Raw genomic sequence first — 16,808 nt, forward strand, 5'->3', positions numbered from 1 at the left:
TCCTTAAGCAGTGTAATTTAATTTTCTCCTGCAAAAATGCTGTCCAAAAATAAATACTTTACAGGAGAAACTTAATTAGAAAGCCTTGGACATAAATCTCTTGCAGGGCTCTTTGAGCCCCCCGGATCCTGTCCTGGCGGTAGGGGTGTCGTCCCCCCCCCGCCCCCCAGGGCGAGGAGGGGAGAGCCCTGCTTTCAAGACCTTCCCCTGGAGTGCTTTCTGGCTCTTGTTGAGCTCCTCTTTGCTGCACCTGGGTTGCTGATTAAGAATTGCCTTGAAAGGCATCTTCAAACTCTTAGAGGACTGTTTCCCGACTTAACAAATCAATGCATTAAAATCTATAAATATTTAATCACTGTTTGCCCTCCAGTGAGGCTGGCCTTGTGCCTCTTACCCTCTCTGCTTCCCCCTCCACCGGTAAGACCCTTCCCTGCAACGCCCAGATAATCTGTTTACTGATGACCACTGCATGATGGTGCCCCTTCTTCTCTGGTAGCACGAGGTCCATAGAAGAAACAGCCCCCAAAGAGCATGGGAAAACCCTCACTGGGTTTTCTGCTACAGGCAAACCAGCAAGTGCAATGGCAGGTTGAACCATACAGCTTGTAAGTGTGTGGGATTTTTATTTTTAAATATTCTTCCATCTCCGTGAAGCATCCGCCAGTGGTCTGTCTTGTGCGTGAGGCTTTGAAACTGCTCCTTCACTATATCCAGGGTAAGCAGGAGGAGGGGGAGCACGTGGCATTGGGAAGCGAGGGTCCAGCAGGTAACTGAGAAGGTGAGATGTTTGCCCCAATTACACAGCGGCCGGTTGCGATGCCAGACACCTCCCGTGCTGTACCGGTAGGATGCCCATGGGTGACCGACTGCCCAGCCGTACACCTATTTCTCTGCAAGCTGTGGCCCTGAATTGCAAAACGCAAACCAACCCCCAAGCAAACTCTAAAATTCTCTAGAAAAGAGACACAAATAATGTGGTTTATGAAAGGGGTTCTTTATCACTCTGAACATTTTTTTTTTTAATTTTTTTTTTTTCCCCCACTGCAATTAAATTCAAGGTCTTGTATCATCTGCTGTCATCATTCCCAGGGAGAAGCTGTGGATGTGACAGCAGAAGTGTGTTGGGAGGAGGGAGCCAGGCTGCACCCTGAGCTGGAGGAGAAGTGGGAGGGCAGCCTGCCCTGGGTGCTGTGCCTGGACCCCTCTGGGGGAGGCTGCTGGGGGGGACTGTGGGATGAACTGGGATGTCCTGCCTGAGCAGAGGTGCTGGCGTGGTGCTCTGCGGGGGTGAGAAGTCCAGTTTCCCAGCAGGACCGGTGAGGCTAACATTTCCAGTGCCCACACTAGCTGGGGTTTTGCTGCGTGAAACTCTTTGTGGGACGGGGGAACAGGGCAAGTTTCGTGGGGAAAAAAAGCATTTAGGCAAAAGCTGATAGCAAATTTTGTAGCAAAGCAGTAAAACCTCCCAGCCTGAGCTGCAGGCTGTTGCTTGCAAGAGCCTTCCCTCTCCTCTCCCCCTGCTCGTGAGCTTGATGGCTTCTTGCTGCACAGTGTTTGTGTTTTCCCCGTTACTTGTTTGGAAGATTTCTGGGGCTGTTGGCCTGAATTATGGAAAGAGGCAGGCGCTGGAGCGGCTGTGTTGGTGGCGATACCGGGCCTTGGCCAAGCTGGGTGCAAGCTGCTGCTTTCCTTCGCTTGTTGGCCGTGCTTCCCGGGGAATCTCATTCTCCTGGCTCTCTTCTCAACCCTTAGCAATTTATTAGCCTTTGCCCATCTCCAGAGGTTTGGCTGTCTTTGCCTCCTTTCCTGAAAAGGTGACATTTGAGGGGCTTGAAGATGTCGAAATGAAGCCTTAAACTGGGCAGGAAGGGGGAGATGGGTACTGGTCCTTCTCCAGGCTGTCCCCAGCAGATGCTCCCCCCAGACCAGCAGCCCTGTGCACAGGGAAAGCCCAGCCCTGCCTTGCGGGTACCAAACTGGATATTGCTGGCTCTGTTGCTTGTGTGCTGTAATTTTGAGAAGTCCCAGTGATGTGGATAGGCTTTTGTGCGTGTTTGGGGGTAGATGTGTGTCCTGAGATGCAGTGCTGGATGCCTGTTAGTGCTGGCCATCAGTGGTGGGGCCAGGAAGAGCCTAGATGATGGCTTCCCCTGTAGGAACCTCAATAGGGTGTCCCCTTGTCCTGTGCTGTAAGGGGCTCCATCTGGAATCTGCTTTATTTTTATTTCTGAAAGTGAAAACGAGGGAGAACCAAATGCATGGGGCTGGCTGGCTCCGTTCTGGGGGCTTTTGCAGAGTCCTCCAGCCAGGAGCCTGCAGGGAAGCTGGAGGTGGCGGCGGCAGCCATCCCATTTTGAAAACAATGAAATGCAAAGTGTCTTGAGTTGTCGCGCCCCCTTCCCCTGAAACGGGAAGGAAATTCCAAAAAATCTCATCAAGACAACCTGACACTTCTATTCCTATTTGCTCCAAAATTACCTTTCAAATATAGTTCAGTTCTCTCCAGCAGAAGACCTGTCAGAGAGAGACTCTTCCAGGACAGCTGAGAAAGAGAGAAAATACTGAAGCAGCAGCCGTCCCCGCTATCTCTAAGGGAACTAAATGTGGCACATTTCAGCTCCAGGTGCCTGTGCTGTGCTCTCTTCTCCTGCAGCATTAATCCCAAAGGGAGGCAATGTTCTGAGTATTATAATTTGATGATAATAATTCAGCATTTACAGAATCTTCTATCTCTGAATAACAAAGCATGTCAGGAAAAAAATATTATTCCCAGTGACAGGTGGGGGGGGATGAGAGGTGAAGTCGAGTGAGTTGAGCTGAAGAGCTGGGTGTGAAACCTGGGGTTTCTGACTTCTGAGTTGGAAGGTTTTACTTCCCTGATGCTCTCCCTGTAGCCCAGCTGCCTTGCAGGGGATGTCACCCAGAGGGTGCTGATGGGCTGCTCTGAGTGCGGAGGTATTGGTGAATTTGCAGCCCTGCGTGCAGTTTGCTGGCACATCCCTGTGGTGGGCTCTGCTAAAGGCGAGATGCCAGCCGTGAGGTGAGGGTCTCCCAGAGCTTTGGAAATGATGGACATAAAATTTTTGGTTTGAAAAGTAAATAAATGCAAGCTTCCAAAAAGGACCCTGATGCCGTTTCTGATGACTTAAGAAATGGCAAAGCTTCAGACAGCAGGCTGGTTTTGCGGTCCTGCCCTTGAAGCGGTATTCAGACATCTGTATGAAAGTGATGTCGGTATTATCATTATACCTAATTGTTCAAACTCCTCCTTATCTGCATGACTTCACTTCTGAAATGACCGAATGAGAGGATAGGGGAGAGAAGGGGGGGGGTGGTCTGCAGCAGTGAGTCAAAACCAGGGATTAGAACAGAAATTGTCTTATAATTAAAGTTACAGAGCTGTTGCCGCAGCAGTGTAATTACTAATGGGGATCAGTGAAGCACAGATGAGGAAGCGTAAGATACCTGGCTTTTGGTGAGCATCTGAGTGGGGGTGAGGAGGCAAAATGATGCTGTTTGGGAGGACAGTTGGGGATGAAGTTAGGGGATGGGCAGGGTGAAAGGAAGGGGATAGGGAGCAATCCTGTGCTGTGCAGCTCCCGGAGGTATTTGAAGCTGGATGCATGGTATGAGATACTCTTTGACCGGGTTTGCGTGTGCACTGTCAGGTATGGCGAAGCACCTTGCAGTCCCTGCTGCCGGAGGGACCACGGGAACGTGCGTGCGTTTCGCTCCAAGAGCAGCTGACCTGTTGTTTGTGCGAAGGGAACCTTTTATTTGGCAAGTGTTGGCCTCTGCCGCTTCATTTCATGCTCAGTGCTTGGAGATCAAGGGCTGTTTCTTTCCAAGACCTTTACTAAATGCTCTTGAGTTAGTGGAGCTGGATAGTTAGCACTGGGAGGGAGGATGGGGAGGTGGTTTTTTCCTGATCCAATACTTGTGGCTGTTTTGTTGCATTCCTCTGCTCCTTTGTGTACATGCTGCCTGGTTTTTATTTATTAATGTTGACCAAGTGTTGGTTTTTGGGAGGGTTCTCAGTGGTGACACAATTAGAGCTGTGCATCCGTAAGCGCTCAGAAATGAGCAGTTATCTGTGTCTGCTCCCAGCAGAGGCCCCGGAGTCGCTGGCCGCCGAAATGAGCTTCGGTGACCCCGGTTTGGATCTTGTGCTCAGGGTCAAAAGGAGTTGTTTTTATTTTCACCTCCCTTATGACCAATACTATCTCTTCTCATTTGGATGCTCTTCCCGCTGGCCTCTCTGCCCGGTTGCTGCCTGGAGGGTGGAGCGCAGCTGGATGTGGCGATGGTACCAAAAGGTACCAAAAGCCTCAGCATCCTCCACCCAGGGCGGGAGCATGGGATATGCTTCTCCACTAGCAGAAGTTAAACTGGTGAGAGCAATGACTGTTTCCTGTGTCATACTGGGGGGGTTGAGGTGGAGAAGTTGTTCCTGCTGGCATGTCCTCTGCACCCGCTGGGGACCGAAGAGGGCTGGGACGAGGGGAATGCCAGGCTGCAGTAACTAGTGCTAATACACTTCCCTGCAATATGCAAGATGCTTACAGGAGCAATGGGAATTTCTGCCTGACCTCAGCTGGTGTGATCAACTGATGCCCTGAAGCATGAAAATAAATAGCTCTGACTCATAAGAACAAGTGGTGCAATTACTTTAGCTAGGATAAAATATTTGTAAGTATCTAATCCTTCTCTGTACCGTGTGCAGAAGCGAGTACTTATCTCCTCGCTGCTCCCTCTTCCCCGCAGCAGCACAGCTCCATGCAAACAAGGAGCCTCTTAAAACTCCTCGTGTCTTGGTGCATCTGTTCCCTCAGCCCTTGCTCTGAGCTGGGGTGGTGGGAGGGAGGCGCAACCCCGGGGGTTGCTGCGAGTGGAAGTGGTATCTCTTAGTTTGGGGCTATTTTGTGGCTTTGCCTTAGAAAGGAGAGAGTGCCTGGAGGTCTGTTAGCGAAAGACAAGTTCAGAAGGAGCAGGAGGCAGTGTGGTGAAGCCCGAGGAGGGTTCCCTGGCTCCCGGCTGGCTGTGCGGGGCGGTGAACACAGCCGCCGGCAGCTTTAGGGTTTCTCCTGCAGTCACTGGTGTGAAGAGAAGGGGTTCGTTCTGGCTCAAAACAGGGTGTTTGGCCCGGCCGAGGAGCTGGCTAGCAGCGGTGAGGGCTCTCTCCCGGGCTCTGGGGCTGGCCAGCTTGCCTTGTGTCTTCAGCCTGGGAGCGGTGGAGGGGAGATGGGACTCACCCACCAGCAGAAGGTTGCCGGCGTGGCAGCGGTCAACCCTGCTCAACAACACATAGAAGGTTGGATTCAGATGTAAACTTAACTTTTTATTTTTCCCCTTAATATTATCCACCAGCTGTGTCTCTCCCCTGGATTTGCTAGGCACTGTTTTGTGTTTTAATTTTGATTGCTAATCACCGCGGCTGATCTTGTGCTCAGCGGTGGGGAGCCCTTCGCATCCCCTCACCCCTGCGCACGGGCACGCACCTAATCCCTCCTGACCCGCAGGTGATAGCAGCCTTGTACCAATGTTAAACAACCAAGTCCTTGGATGCATCAAGTCGGAAAATAAAGTACTTAACAGGCAGGATGCTGGAGTTGTGACAGGGCTGCTGCATGTGGCTGGTGCTGGCCATTAGCATCTTGCTTTGCCCACGTCTTGGCGTGCAAATGCCACCTAATAAATGCTGACGTACAGAGGCAGCACGGTGGGCAGAGAGCGCTGGCAAGATGCGAGCTGTGCTCTGGGAAGGGCAAAGGCAGTGCCATTCGCTCCACCAGCCGAGTCGGGGTGGGTTTCTGTCCTGCTCTCCTTTGTGGTGCCTGGGGTCATTCCCAGGGACAAAGCTGATCCCAGTGCAAAGCCGGGATTTTTCCGACTCAAGCATTTTCTTTTTTTTTTTCTTTTTTTTTTTCTTTTTTTTTTTTAAATAGGTTTGGCCCAATGGTGATTTAATGATTTAATGATCTTTTTCTAAAATTTAGGGTTTTTTGGCTTTGTTTCAAACATTCGCTATTTCAGAACTAATTGTCAAATGAAACATTAAGTTCACAGCAAAACATTTTAAGGTTTTTTTCCTTAATGCTTTCAGCAAACAGAAAAATGACTTAATCTCATGGCTGTGCCCTGATGTCTAATCTGCCTTTGGTAGTGCTGTATCTGGACAAATGTACATGGCAATACATTTCTCCTCCTCCCACCCCCCCGCGATTTCACAGTCAGCAGGAAAATAGTCCTGACTTCAGCTGTACTTTTACAGCATTAGCATCTTGCAAGGACCTGACCCGAGCAGCTGGAGGTGTGCAGGTTACCGCTGCGGACTGCCCGTGTACTCGCTGGCGGCTGCATCTGAGTGTGTCTCATGATTTCCAAGGTTTCCTGCAGGACCAGGGGAAAGGACTTGCTGTTGAAGGAAGGCTCTGTACCACTGGACTGCCGTGTTCAAACCACTCCGAGGCAGTCTGAGTCTAGCCTGGAGTAGAGCTAAAGCTGAGGTTAATGATCCAGTGGTCCAGCGCTGCCCTCACTGATGTTCCCCAACCTCCTCTGAGCCCTGGTGTTGTTGGGGGGGGCACATCATCTCCTGGGGCTGGGAGAGCGGGACGAAGCACTCCCAGAATAATAGGTTTGGCTTTGTTTTAAGGAGACTAAAATAAGCTATTTCTCATAGCTGCTCCTCTCTGGAAGATGCTTGCCCATGAGAAAAAAAAACAGCCTGGGGCACAGTGCTTTTTAGATAGCAAATAATTGGTGGGACAAGGCCAGTTTTTGAGAGCTTGAGGCCAGCGTTGTACCTGCTCAGCACCCACCATCAGGACTAGGTCTCTCCAGAGCGCTCACTGCCCAGCAGCTTGAGTATTCCTGCCAGGTTCCCTAAGCAGGGCTTGAAGCCTAAAATGCCTCCAATGCACACAAACTAATTACTGTTGCCTGCCCCTGGAGAGTGTGTGTGATTTGAGCTGCGAGTCCTGTATCTTGATCGTTCCCTGGGAAAGAAACAAAACCAGGCTTGTACCCGTGATCCCCGTGGACTTGGGAGTATGTGCGACTCAGGCTTGATTGCATTTCTCTGTCTGCCACTGCGATATTAAAAACATTTAATAAACACATTCGGAGTGCAGATTGATGCGCCTGCGCTAGCCTTGCTTTGGGAGCCAAGTGCTGAAGTTCACTGGGAAAGTTGTTTCCTGCTGCGGCCCCAGCATCATCTGGTCCTGGCTGTGAGCTGGGCTAACACTGGGAGTCACCAGTTTCCCAAGGGAATAATTTCCTGGACCTTAATGCTAAGGCTGGCCAGGAGGAGATTGGGCTGTCCTGTGGCAAACCTCCAGGCTTCAATGCTTCTGAGCCGTTAGGACATATATATATATATATATAATTATTTATTTTCCCCTTCAGAATGGAGCTGGGTTGATCTGCCTATCTCATGCATCACAAAGGTGGTGTTTTGCAATTTAGTGGGTTTCTTTTTTTCACTGTCTTTCTGATCAGAAGTGACAAAAGCCTCCCCATGGCACCCGACAACCTTCCCACTGAAATGCAAACACCCTGGGAAGGTTTTGGCTTGAGCAAAGCACACCCTTCTGATGGAAACCCATTAGCTGCTGCTTTTTCTTTCCTCCCTCCTCTCTTCCGTGCTGGAATAAAGTGGTTTGCATCATTTTCCCCCTTGTTTCAGCCAACAAACATGTTTGTTTCTCCTTAATTACCTGGGTGTCAATGGGGTGCTTCATCACTGTCTCTCCTCAGCCAGTTCCTTTTCATTTCAATATGTAGCAGATAATCAGAAGCCTCAATTGCAAATCCTGAGAAATCCTCCAGACTTGAAACTGGAAAATAACCCAAAAATGACCTTGAGATGACTTCCCGTGTCCGTGGAAATTAAAGTTAACTGGACTGATTTGACTGGCCTGAGGGGAAGAAGGTATTTAAAAAAAAATAATAAATAAAATAAAAATCTGACAAATGAGCCAGGAAAGTGTTGAGTGTCTCAGGTGAACGGGAACATTAGAATATGTATTAGTTATAAATGCTCTAGCGCAGGGTGCCTGAAATTGTTATAGGAAAATAATCTGTGTGTATGCATGAGGAATGCGTGTGAGATGTGCGTGGCTGCAGTAGGAATGTGACCCTGGGAGCTGGTATTCCTGCAGCTGGAAGAGAGCACGAGCCAAGCGGTCTGCGCTCACTTACTGGGGAGCTTGGGTGAGTTAGCTTGCTCTCATGCGCTTCGCTGTCTATGTGAAGATTGATTTCGGTGGTGCTGGCAGCTCTGCCCGAGCTCGACCCTCGCTTTTGCTGTGTATTGCACAAATGCGGAGAACTGCAGGGGTCTGCAGCCGGCAGAGCGAAGGGACGTGGCGTACGGGCGGACATCTGTACTCTGCCAGCTGTGAAGCACAAAATGGCTCGCGCCAGGTCGCGTAGGCTGGCCCTCCTGGAGGTCGTGCTTCCATCCAGATCCCCTGAGCTGCCACTGCTGTATCTCACCTGTGAGGCCTCTTCCAGATGGACAAACAGGCTGGAGCTGACGGACGCGGGACGGAAGGTGGCTGGAGATGTGCACGGGGTTGATCCTTTTGGGATTGCCCAGGCCCTGGGCTTTTGTTTAGAGCAACTACGTTCCCAGGGCAGTCACACGCTGCTGTGACACCGTGAAATGTCACCCTTGCCCTCATGTCAAGGGGACGCGTGTCCCATGACAGCCCAACGGAATAGCTGTCATATTCTATCTACTGCTTGAGTGTGCTCCTTGTCTTAGCTGATATCTGGGGAGGTGAAAAGAGACTAGATGAAGGCAAAGCGGTGTCCGGAGCAGGGAAGGTGTTGGGTGTGTTGACTTGAGGGAACATACCATCTCCTTGACTGTGAAGGTGCACTGGGGTTACGTGGCAGCCCCCACCCCTCCTGCACTGCTCGGGACGGAGGAGGTGGAAGAGTCAGGAACAAAGGAGCGTGAGAGCGGCTCGGTGGGCGTATGGCAGCCAGCCAAGGTTAACCCCCCGCGGGAGGCAAGTTACGTGGGTGCAAGTATGAACTGTCACCTGGCCCAGGGCAGGGCGCCTGCGTTGAGGGCCTTGGGGTTGCGTGTTGGAGGCCGGTCCCAGTCTGGAGCTGCTGGAGAAGGGATCCCCTTGTGCTGCAGCATGAAGGGTCTGTACTCTGTGATGGTCCAGCCTGTGGTTCGGTCTCCACAACTGCTTCATGTTTGCCTACGGACTCGTTTGTCGTTTGTGAGGTTGGGCAGCAGCATTATCCTGACGAGAGAGAGAGATTTAGAGCTCTGTAATCCATGCCTGTCCATCCTAATTACTTCCCTTATCAGCCTTCAGGAGAGTAACTTTACAGTGGTAATTAGTCTCTTCAATCCCACCCTATCTTAATAATTAACACAGAGTTAGAATGGGAGGGGAGAATCTCTGGTTTGGGCTGAAAAGGTCCTTCTGGGGGGAGAGCGGTGTAGATTTCTTAAGCAATCAAACGCAGCCTGGAGAGGACAGCCTTGGGGATGGCACGGGGAGGCTGTGTGCTGAGGACCTGCGGGACTATGACAACAAGTAGCAAGCGATGTGAGCCAAAATTGTGTTTATATAGTGTGAGTTTGGATGTTTTATTAAAGGAAGTGCTTGGCAGGTGCCGGTGATGCGGTATCGGAGTGGTGAGCATCTGCGGTTTACTTGGGCTTCACCTGGAGCTGCGAGCATCCAGCTCTGCTGAAAATGAGCCCATTCATCATCTCTAGTGTTTGAGACACAGCACAAAAAGGGCAGTTTGACCTAATACTGCCCTATAGCAGCTGCAATTACTAGAGTATAATTCATTTCAGATGGATCCAGAGATTTCTTTCCATTAACATCCAGAGTAAAAGAAAGAGTGGGTGGGCAGGATTCGCAAGCCAGGCGGTGATCAGCCTGACAGTCATTGCAGGCAGCGGATAAGTTGCATTTTGTGGGGGCAAAGGGCAGGACTGGACCTAGCAGGGCTCCTGCGTGCTTTTCTGGGAAGACACTGGTTTTCATTTCTGGTGTTTAAATGAGGATCTTAACCCCGAGTACAGGTAGCAATATGGTGTGTGATGGGATGATCAAGGGCAGCCACAGTGGCAAATCTCTTGCAGGAGAACTTGATTCTCAGCTTTTTTCAAGTAGAAGGGTTTAGTTCACAAAACTCAAATCTCTTTAGGGCATTGTGTTGGTTTGGGTTATGTCTTTTTTCAAAAGGAGGCTCACAGAAGAACTGTGCAGGAGAGGGAAAAGTGGGGCCCGGGAAACTACTCCATTCTCATAAATTTTAGGACGTATTGCTGGGGCAGGTTGCAGAGACTGTGGTGTTAGTTTGGACACTCAGCATTGCCTTAACTTGAAGATCTGACTGTGTGTATCGAATTTGGTGTTTCTTTGAAATCAGTTAAGTCTCAATTCAGTCGTGTTTTGTGTTTTTTGGAACAAAGCCATTAATCAGCAAGGTGGGTCCAAGGAGCAGAGAGTGCTTTTGCATGCTATGCCAGTTCTGGGAATGAATGCAGCTGGGGCACCGCTGCTCCGGAGCTGACCTCTGTCTCCGAGGAGCCTGCGAGTAAATGTACATAAAAGGAGGGATGGAATTGAAATCTTTTTTTAGGCTGCTCCTTTAATTTTCAGACATCTTCTGTCTAACCTGGCTCTGGGAAAAAAACATCTTGGTTTTTATTACAAGCCCCAAAGGCTCATACTAATAGGTTGGTTTAGAGCTGGCAGTAATACCTTCCAAAAAGCATCTGCAAAACTATCTGAAGGCTAGACTCTGCTACCACCTTCTTAGTATCTCCATCGTTGCTGACTTTTTCCATCCCTACTCCTGGTCTGTTCCCTCATGCTGGAGCACCAAAGAAGACCTGCTTCTGCCAGGTCAGCCCATCCAGGTTAACCATCGGACATGGCCAAGAGGGTCTCAGGCCCTGGTTCAGCCCAGGTTTTCAAGTAGGGGTGCAGGGATATGGAGGCAGTCACCTGTCTGAAGAACGTCCCTCCCTTCCTTCCCAGGCCGTTGCCGTGGAAGATGTATTTCCCTCAGCTTCTTCCAAGATGAATTCAATCCCTACCATGCGAGTGGTGCCAGGCAGGTGTCAGGCTCTGATGGATGGGCAAAGACACTAAGCAGTTGGGTAAAGGTCCCGCTTGGTCGTGCCCCTTGGCTCCCTGCCCTGCTCCCGTGCTGGGGACACGTCCCCTCTGCGGTCTACGTTTCCCTTCCATCATCATCATGCTAAACTGAAGAGACAGCTACATTCAATAATTCATAACCTCACACAGCCTTTGTAATATTTAAAGGAGGGGAAAAAAAAACCCTTTGGTTTGTCCTTCCTCCAGGCTGGAGGTAGAGGAGCAGAAGTGATGGAGGCTCTTGGGTTCCTTGGGCAATGCTGTGTGTCTGACTGGATGCAGTGATGGATAGAAACGCCTCCTCGCAGCCAGATGCAGAAGACTTTCAGAGTGGTAGGGATGTGGGGCAGGGAAAAACCTTCTGAAGGCACGAATGTTGCGTTGGAGAAGGCTTTGCGAGCGACTTGTGCAGGGGCCAGAGAGAAAGCGCCGGCTAAGATTTTACTTTTTTTGTTTTGTTTTGAATGTGTTTAAATGATTCGGATGCTCAAGTCTGGCTTTCAAATAGGATTTGATCATTCAGAAACTGGGATGTTACTGAGAACCAGAAAAACTGGCTCTTAAGCAATTTTACAATGAGTTTTGAACAGTTCCCTTCCTGTCCATGTAACTTAGTCTCATGCAATGACTGTATAAACTATTCTGCTTCCTTTGGCTATAAGATGAGATGCTGGATTTATCCTCCACCGATCCAGGCTTATTTTCATTCTTGTACAGTCTTTTCTGAAATCTGAATAGAAGGTGCTGTGCAAGTCCAAAGTGTTTGATTGTTTAGAAGTCACTGGAGTATCTTGTGTTCATTATTTTAACAATTGGAGAGAGGGTTTTATTTTCTCCAGAATCATAAACACAATCTTCAGTGTGTTTTATGAAAACAATAAAGCTAAACTCTAATAACCACACATTTTCCTTGCTTTATGTGCACGCATCCTTGGGGAACAGGGCCTCAAGGACTCATCTTGCTCTGCTTTTAACAGAGTTTTAATGCGCTCAAGTTGGTAAGTGGTGGAGAGCTAGATTATGAATTTGCTTTGGTACCTAAAGGAATTTTCTTTGCCTTTAAAAATGCTCAAGGTGAGCAAAGAAGGCACCTCTGGAAGAGAAAGCCAGTGACGCAATGTGAAGATTTTAGCACTGCAATCTGAAAATCAGGCTTCATTTAAATGCTGTATATTGCAAACTCCTCTGTACAAGGACTAATTAGCTTTCTTGCATCTCTTTCCTGTCCTGTGAATAATACTGTTTTCTTTTAGAAGAGATCTGAGGCTCTCAGAGGCAATTTATAAAGGAGGATGCTCTGCTACAGTCGGAGAACCAAAGTGGGGAGATGAAGGGACACAGTTCCTAAAGTATTTAGCCACCTAATGGATTTTTTATTTTTGAGTGCAGAAGTAGGTTAGGGCCCGAGCTCCGTCTGTGGTAGTGATTTTTTGATTGAGAACTCACTTAACGAGATAGTTTTCATCCAGAAGTGTTGAGAAACGCAAAATACCATGGAGATGCTCCAGTTTTGAAAGCTTTTTGGGGGAAGGGGGGGAGAAAATCCCATCTTTTGGCATTTCTTCAAAGAAGAGCGTGTGACTGGCTGCGTAGGTGTCCGTGTGTGCTGTAGTCACCCTGGGACAGCAAATGGCCGTGGTCTTGGCTGGGCCATGCCTGGTGCTTGTCTTTCACCCTTTGGTTGCAACCTACATTCACTGTTTCTGGAAGGGATAGATGGAGAGGTTATTTTCCCTTCTCCCTCATGGGGAAACTTCCAAATGGTTCTTTTTTTCCACCGCAGACCAGGATAAGGTTCAAAACCTCAGAAAAGCCTTTTTGATCTTCATGGGAGCAGCTTCTCCATTTGATTTCAGTGCGGTGCAAGTTGGACATGCAGGCGGCGTCTCTGCCTTCCAGAAGTCCCAACAGGGCCAAGCGTATCCATAAATACCTGAATTTATGAATTTCTCTGGGGTGAGTGGCAGAGCCAAGGGTTGAACAGAGGGCTCCTCGGCCTCTGCCCAGTGTGGCAGAGGTGGGCTCTGTAAAGGATCTCCAGGGTGCACTTCTGTCTCATCCTTGGAAGCACCATGTGCCAGGAGCAGGAACCCCAATGTGTGGGGCACCAGGAGGGATGAGCTACGTCTGTAGATCCCAAAGCTTCAACACCAAAGGGCTGGAGCCCTGAAGGAAGGTGGACCTGTATGTCCAGTGCACAGGTGATCCTGGGGGGTGGAAAGTCAGCAGGGAGGAAAGAGGAGGAGATGAAAGGTGTTGCTGCTGCTGACAGGCAGAAGACGGTGTGTAAATACAGGCAAGTGCCTCTCTTCTTGGGAGGGGAGAGCTTGGAGCCAGCACTGTGTATGGACAGGCTATGGGCCCCACGCTTACGGTGTCGGGCGGCAGGAGTTAATTAGTGTGGGCTTTAACGCGGCAGGGCTGCTCGGCACCATCGCCTTTTCAAGCTAACATGGAATTCTCGCATCCAAAGTCCTTTGATGCTTGTCTGGGAGTATCAGGGCTCTCTGGTTTCCAAAAGGAGCTCTCCACAGAAGAGTGATAAATGTGTTTAATTTTTGCAGAGCTTGTAGCCTGGTTTTATCCCAGGATCCGTCTCTTGAGGTTTTATTAGCTGATGGTGTCTGTAGGAAAAAGTCAAAGCGACTAGACAGGAACAGCCGTGGAATTGATGTAGGAAGCAAAAGCATGTTTTGGAGATAATGTTTCTCATTCTTGCCGTTGCTATGTGCTGAGTTTAGGCAGTGCATTTCCAGTTCTGCCGTAGCTTTACAGCTGCCGCCTGCCAAAAAATCATCCGGCTGGCCTCCCGCTTAGGCAGGGTGTGAGTTGCATGCTCTGGTCGTGATGGGTCCCCTGCTCTGGTCCATGGGAGAGTCCCTGCTGGGTTGGAGTACAGGGACCAGTGACAAGACGGGTGACAAACGCCCTTCTCCCCTGCGTGCGGCTCTGATAAACCTGGCGCAGAGGAAAGCTTGGCTTGGCTTGCTGAAAGCTCCAGGTGGCAGGAGGGGCCCGTCTGCTCCGGGTGTGCTGGCGTGGAGAGATGATCACCCTGCCTTTGAATCTGGGAGAGAGACAATTTGCAAACATGTGTTGATGCGTTCCCGTAGGAAGCCAGGCACTAAATCATCACCTTGCAGCTTGCATGCAGATTCATCCAGGGAACCTATTTAATTAGGGGATAAATTTAGAAATCAATTATTATTTGCAGAAACAGTTTCTTTCCCTCTAATGAGGCTGCAAGGATTCATCCCCCTCTGCCTCTTTCCCATGACCTTTGTGTATGCAGATCAAGGGTGGAAATGCTCCATGTCTCTTCTTTCTCAGCATAGGTGGCCCTTTTTGGGCAGCTGCCATACAGCTTACCCCAAGACTCTGTTAGGACAGCAAATGGGGGTACAACCATGAAACCATGCTGCTTTTGGATCTAACGGTGTGGTAATGATGGGGGCACCAGCTCCACTGCTAATGGGGACATGGATTAGCCTTTCCTAATGGGGTAGGGGATGGGAAGCTATCTGAACTTGATGGGAAGAGCAAAATAAGGGCGAAGGGCTGGAATGGGGTGGTAGGCCTGTTGCTAACGATGGGAGGGAAGGATGGGGGGCAGGAAGAGCCTCATGAAGCATTTTCACTGGTGGGGAACGCCAGGCAGCCTGGCTGGGGGAGGCGTGGGACCATATCGGGTGATGTGGGTTGATGATGATGTTGGCAAAGGTTCTGCAAAGCCAGGTTAGGGCTGCAGTGACAGCAAAGCTGGCCCTCCTCTGCCCATTTGGAAAGATGTGGCACTGGCGGGCTCCAGCTACCACCAGAGCTGGAGGAACTTCTGGGCAGGTGCAGTGGCTGGAGACCTCCCCGTGCCAGGCTCGGGCTGGCACCCACACCGCATCGCACCCCGGCACCATCGCCGGCGTTTCCCCTTCCCTGACCCTCGCGCAAGGCTGGCAGCCCTCGCACGGTAGTGGGGGTGTTGGAACGGCCTGGCCACCCCTGGCAGCGCGGCAGGGTTTTCTAGCGACCCGGGATTGCTCTCTTATTTCAGCAGGCGAAGCACTTGTTGCAAGACATGGCTAGCACGCCTGTGTCTTCACTTGCACTGCTGGAGAAAGGGACCCTGCTTGTGTTTGTGAGGACGTTGCTGCTTTGGGCTTTGGTCTCTGCCACTTCGTCACTTCTAATCTCTGACAAATTGCTTAGCTTCTCTTTTGCCTTACCCACTTTTAAATGGGGAAAAATTATTTTGCCCACAGGCTCTGAGAAGCTTTAATAAATTAGGTTGCTTTTATTATTTTGGATTTTAATGTCTCCTCATCTTATGATGCCACTTTCTGAGCCCTCCAGCGACTTCTCTGTGCTCTTAGACCAGCTGCTTTGAGTCCAGTTCATTTCAGTGCAAGTCAGTCTGGAGAGAGGTGCGGATTTTCACAGCTACATCTCAGTAAACCCTTTTGCTTTTGGCAGCCTGACGGCTTGCAGCTGCTCACCGCAGCCCTTTTTTCCAGGGCTGAGGCTGCCCAGGTGGTCTGTCCTGCTCAGGGAGGGTCTGGCATCCTTCGGGATGGCATCCTCTGGGAGCAGCAGGCTGCTCTCGCATAGCCCTTGCTGTCCTTCTCTCCTTTCCTGCAGAAACCGGGTGGTGCTTGGCCAACGGGAGGCTGTCTGTGTGTCCTGGGCTGATGGCATCCCTCTGGGTGCTGGGATAGATAAATGTGCAGGGTCGCTCCTGGGTTAAGGTGCAATAGTCTTAGAGAGAAGTGAATTTTCTGTGAGGTTGCAAGAACTTGTTTGTATAAGTAAGAGCTGAATTTGGGGGTTTTGTGTAGCCAAGACAGAACCTGGGTACTTGGGTGGTACCTTGGGTACCTGGGAGGCTCCGGGGAACTGGAGGCTTTCCAGGGAGCGAGCACTCAAAAGCTTCTCCCAGAGAATAGGTAAGACCCTTAATCCTTTTAAACCACTGTGGTTGTCTGCCTTAAGAGCCAGGGAAGGGACCCTGTTGGTGTAGGAGCCCCATCATGATGCACGGGATGTTCATTCCTGTTAACTGTTATTTTTGCCGTTTTGGGCAAGGGTATGCCCAGAATTTTCAAGTTACTTAGCTTTTGATGCACACACCTGGTGCTCCAGGTGACACATAGGCTGAAGAGCCCAAGTTATCCACTACCTGTTATTTTCCTGAGAATGCCCAGCCAGCAGCCAGCTCCTCTCCTTTGCACTGCTGGCTCCTTCTCCTTGGAAAAGGACGTCCATCTCTCAGGAGGTGGAACCGTCCTAGTGTTTGTCTCCCTAGAAAGCAGCAGGACCTCCTCTCTCCTTCCCCGCTTTCTTCTCCTCCTCTGCCCATCCCACCCTGGTACATGGGGAGTTTCTGCTGGGACCTCCTGGTGCTCAAGAGCTTATTGGGAGGGGAGGTCCAAGGAGGAACCATGCTAGAAAAATTACTTTGCTTCACAGTTTGAGCAGTGCCCTGAGCTATCAAACTACCGTATCATTTTAAGAGGTATGTTTCCCAAAGAGAGACATTTAAAAATGCATAGAGGTTATAAAGCACTTTGCGAGTTTTAATCAAGCTCTGAGCGATGCTCACCCCTCGAGGCTGGCACCATACACTCGCTCCCCGGTGTACGCTGTGCAGAACAGCGGATGCTG

General features: G+C 50.1%; 1 protein-coding gene across 2 annotated transcripts in view; it reads left to right on the plus strand.

Annotated features, from left to right (window-relative positions):
• Positions 1–16,808, plus strand: part of ASTN2 (astrotactin 2) — a 361,642-nt gene that overhangs the window by 30,159 nt on the left and 314,675 nt on the right. The window lies entirely within an intron of this gene.

This window comes from Harpia harpyja, chromosome 19, assembly GCF_026419915.1.
Source record: "Harpia harpyja isolate bHarHar1 chromosome 19, bHarHar1 primary haplotype, whole genome shotgun sequence".
Lineage (NCBI taxonomy): Eukaryota > Metazoa > Chordata > Aves > Accipitriformes > Accipitridae > Harpia > Harpia harpyja.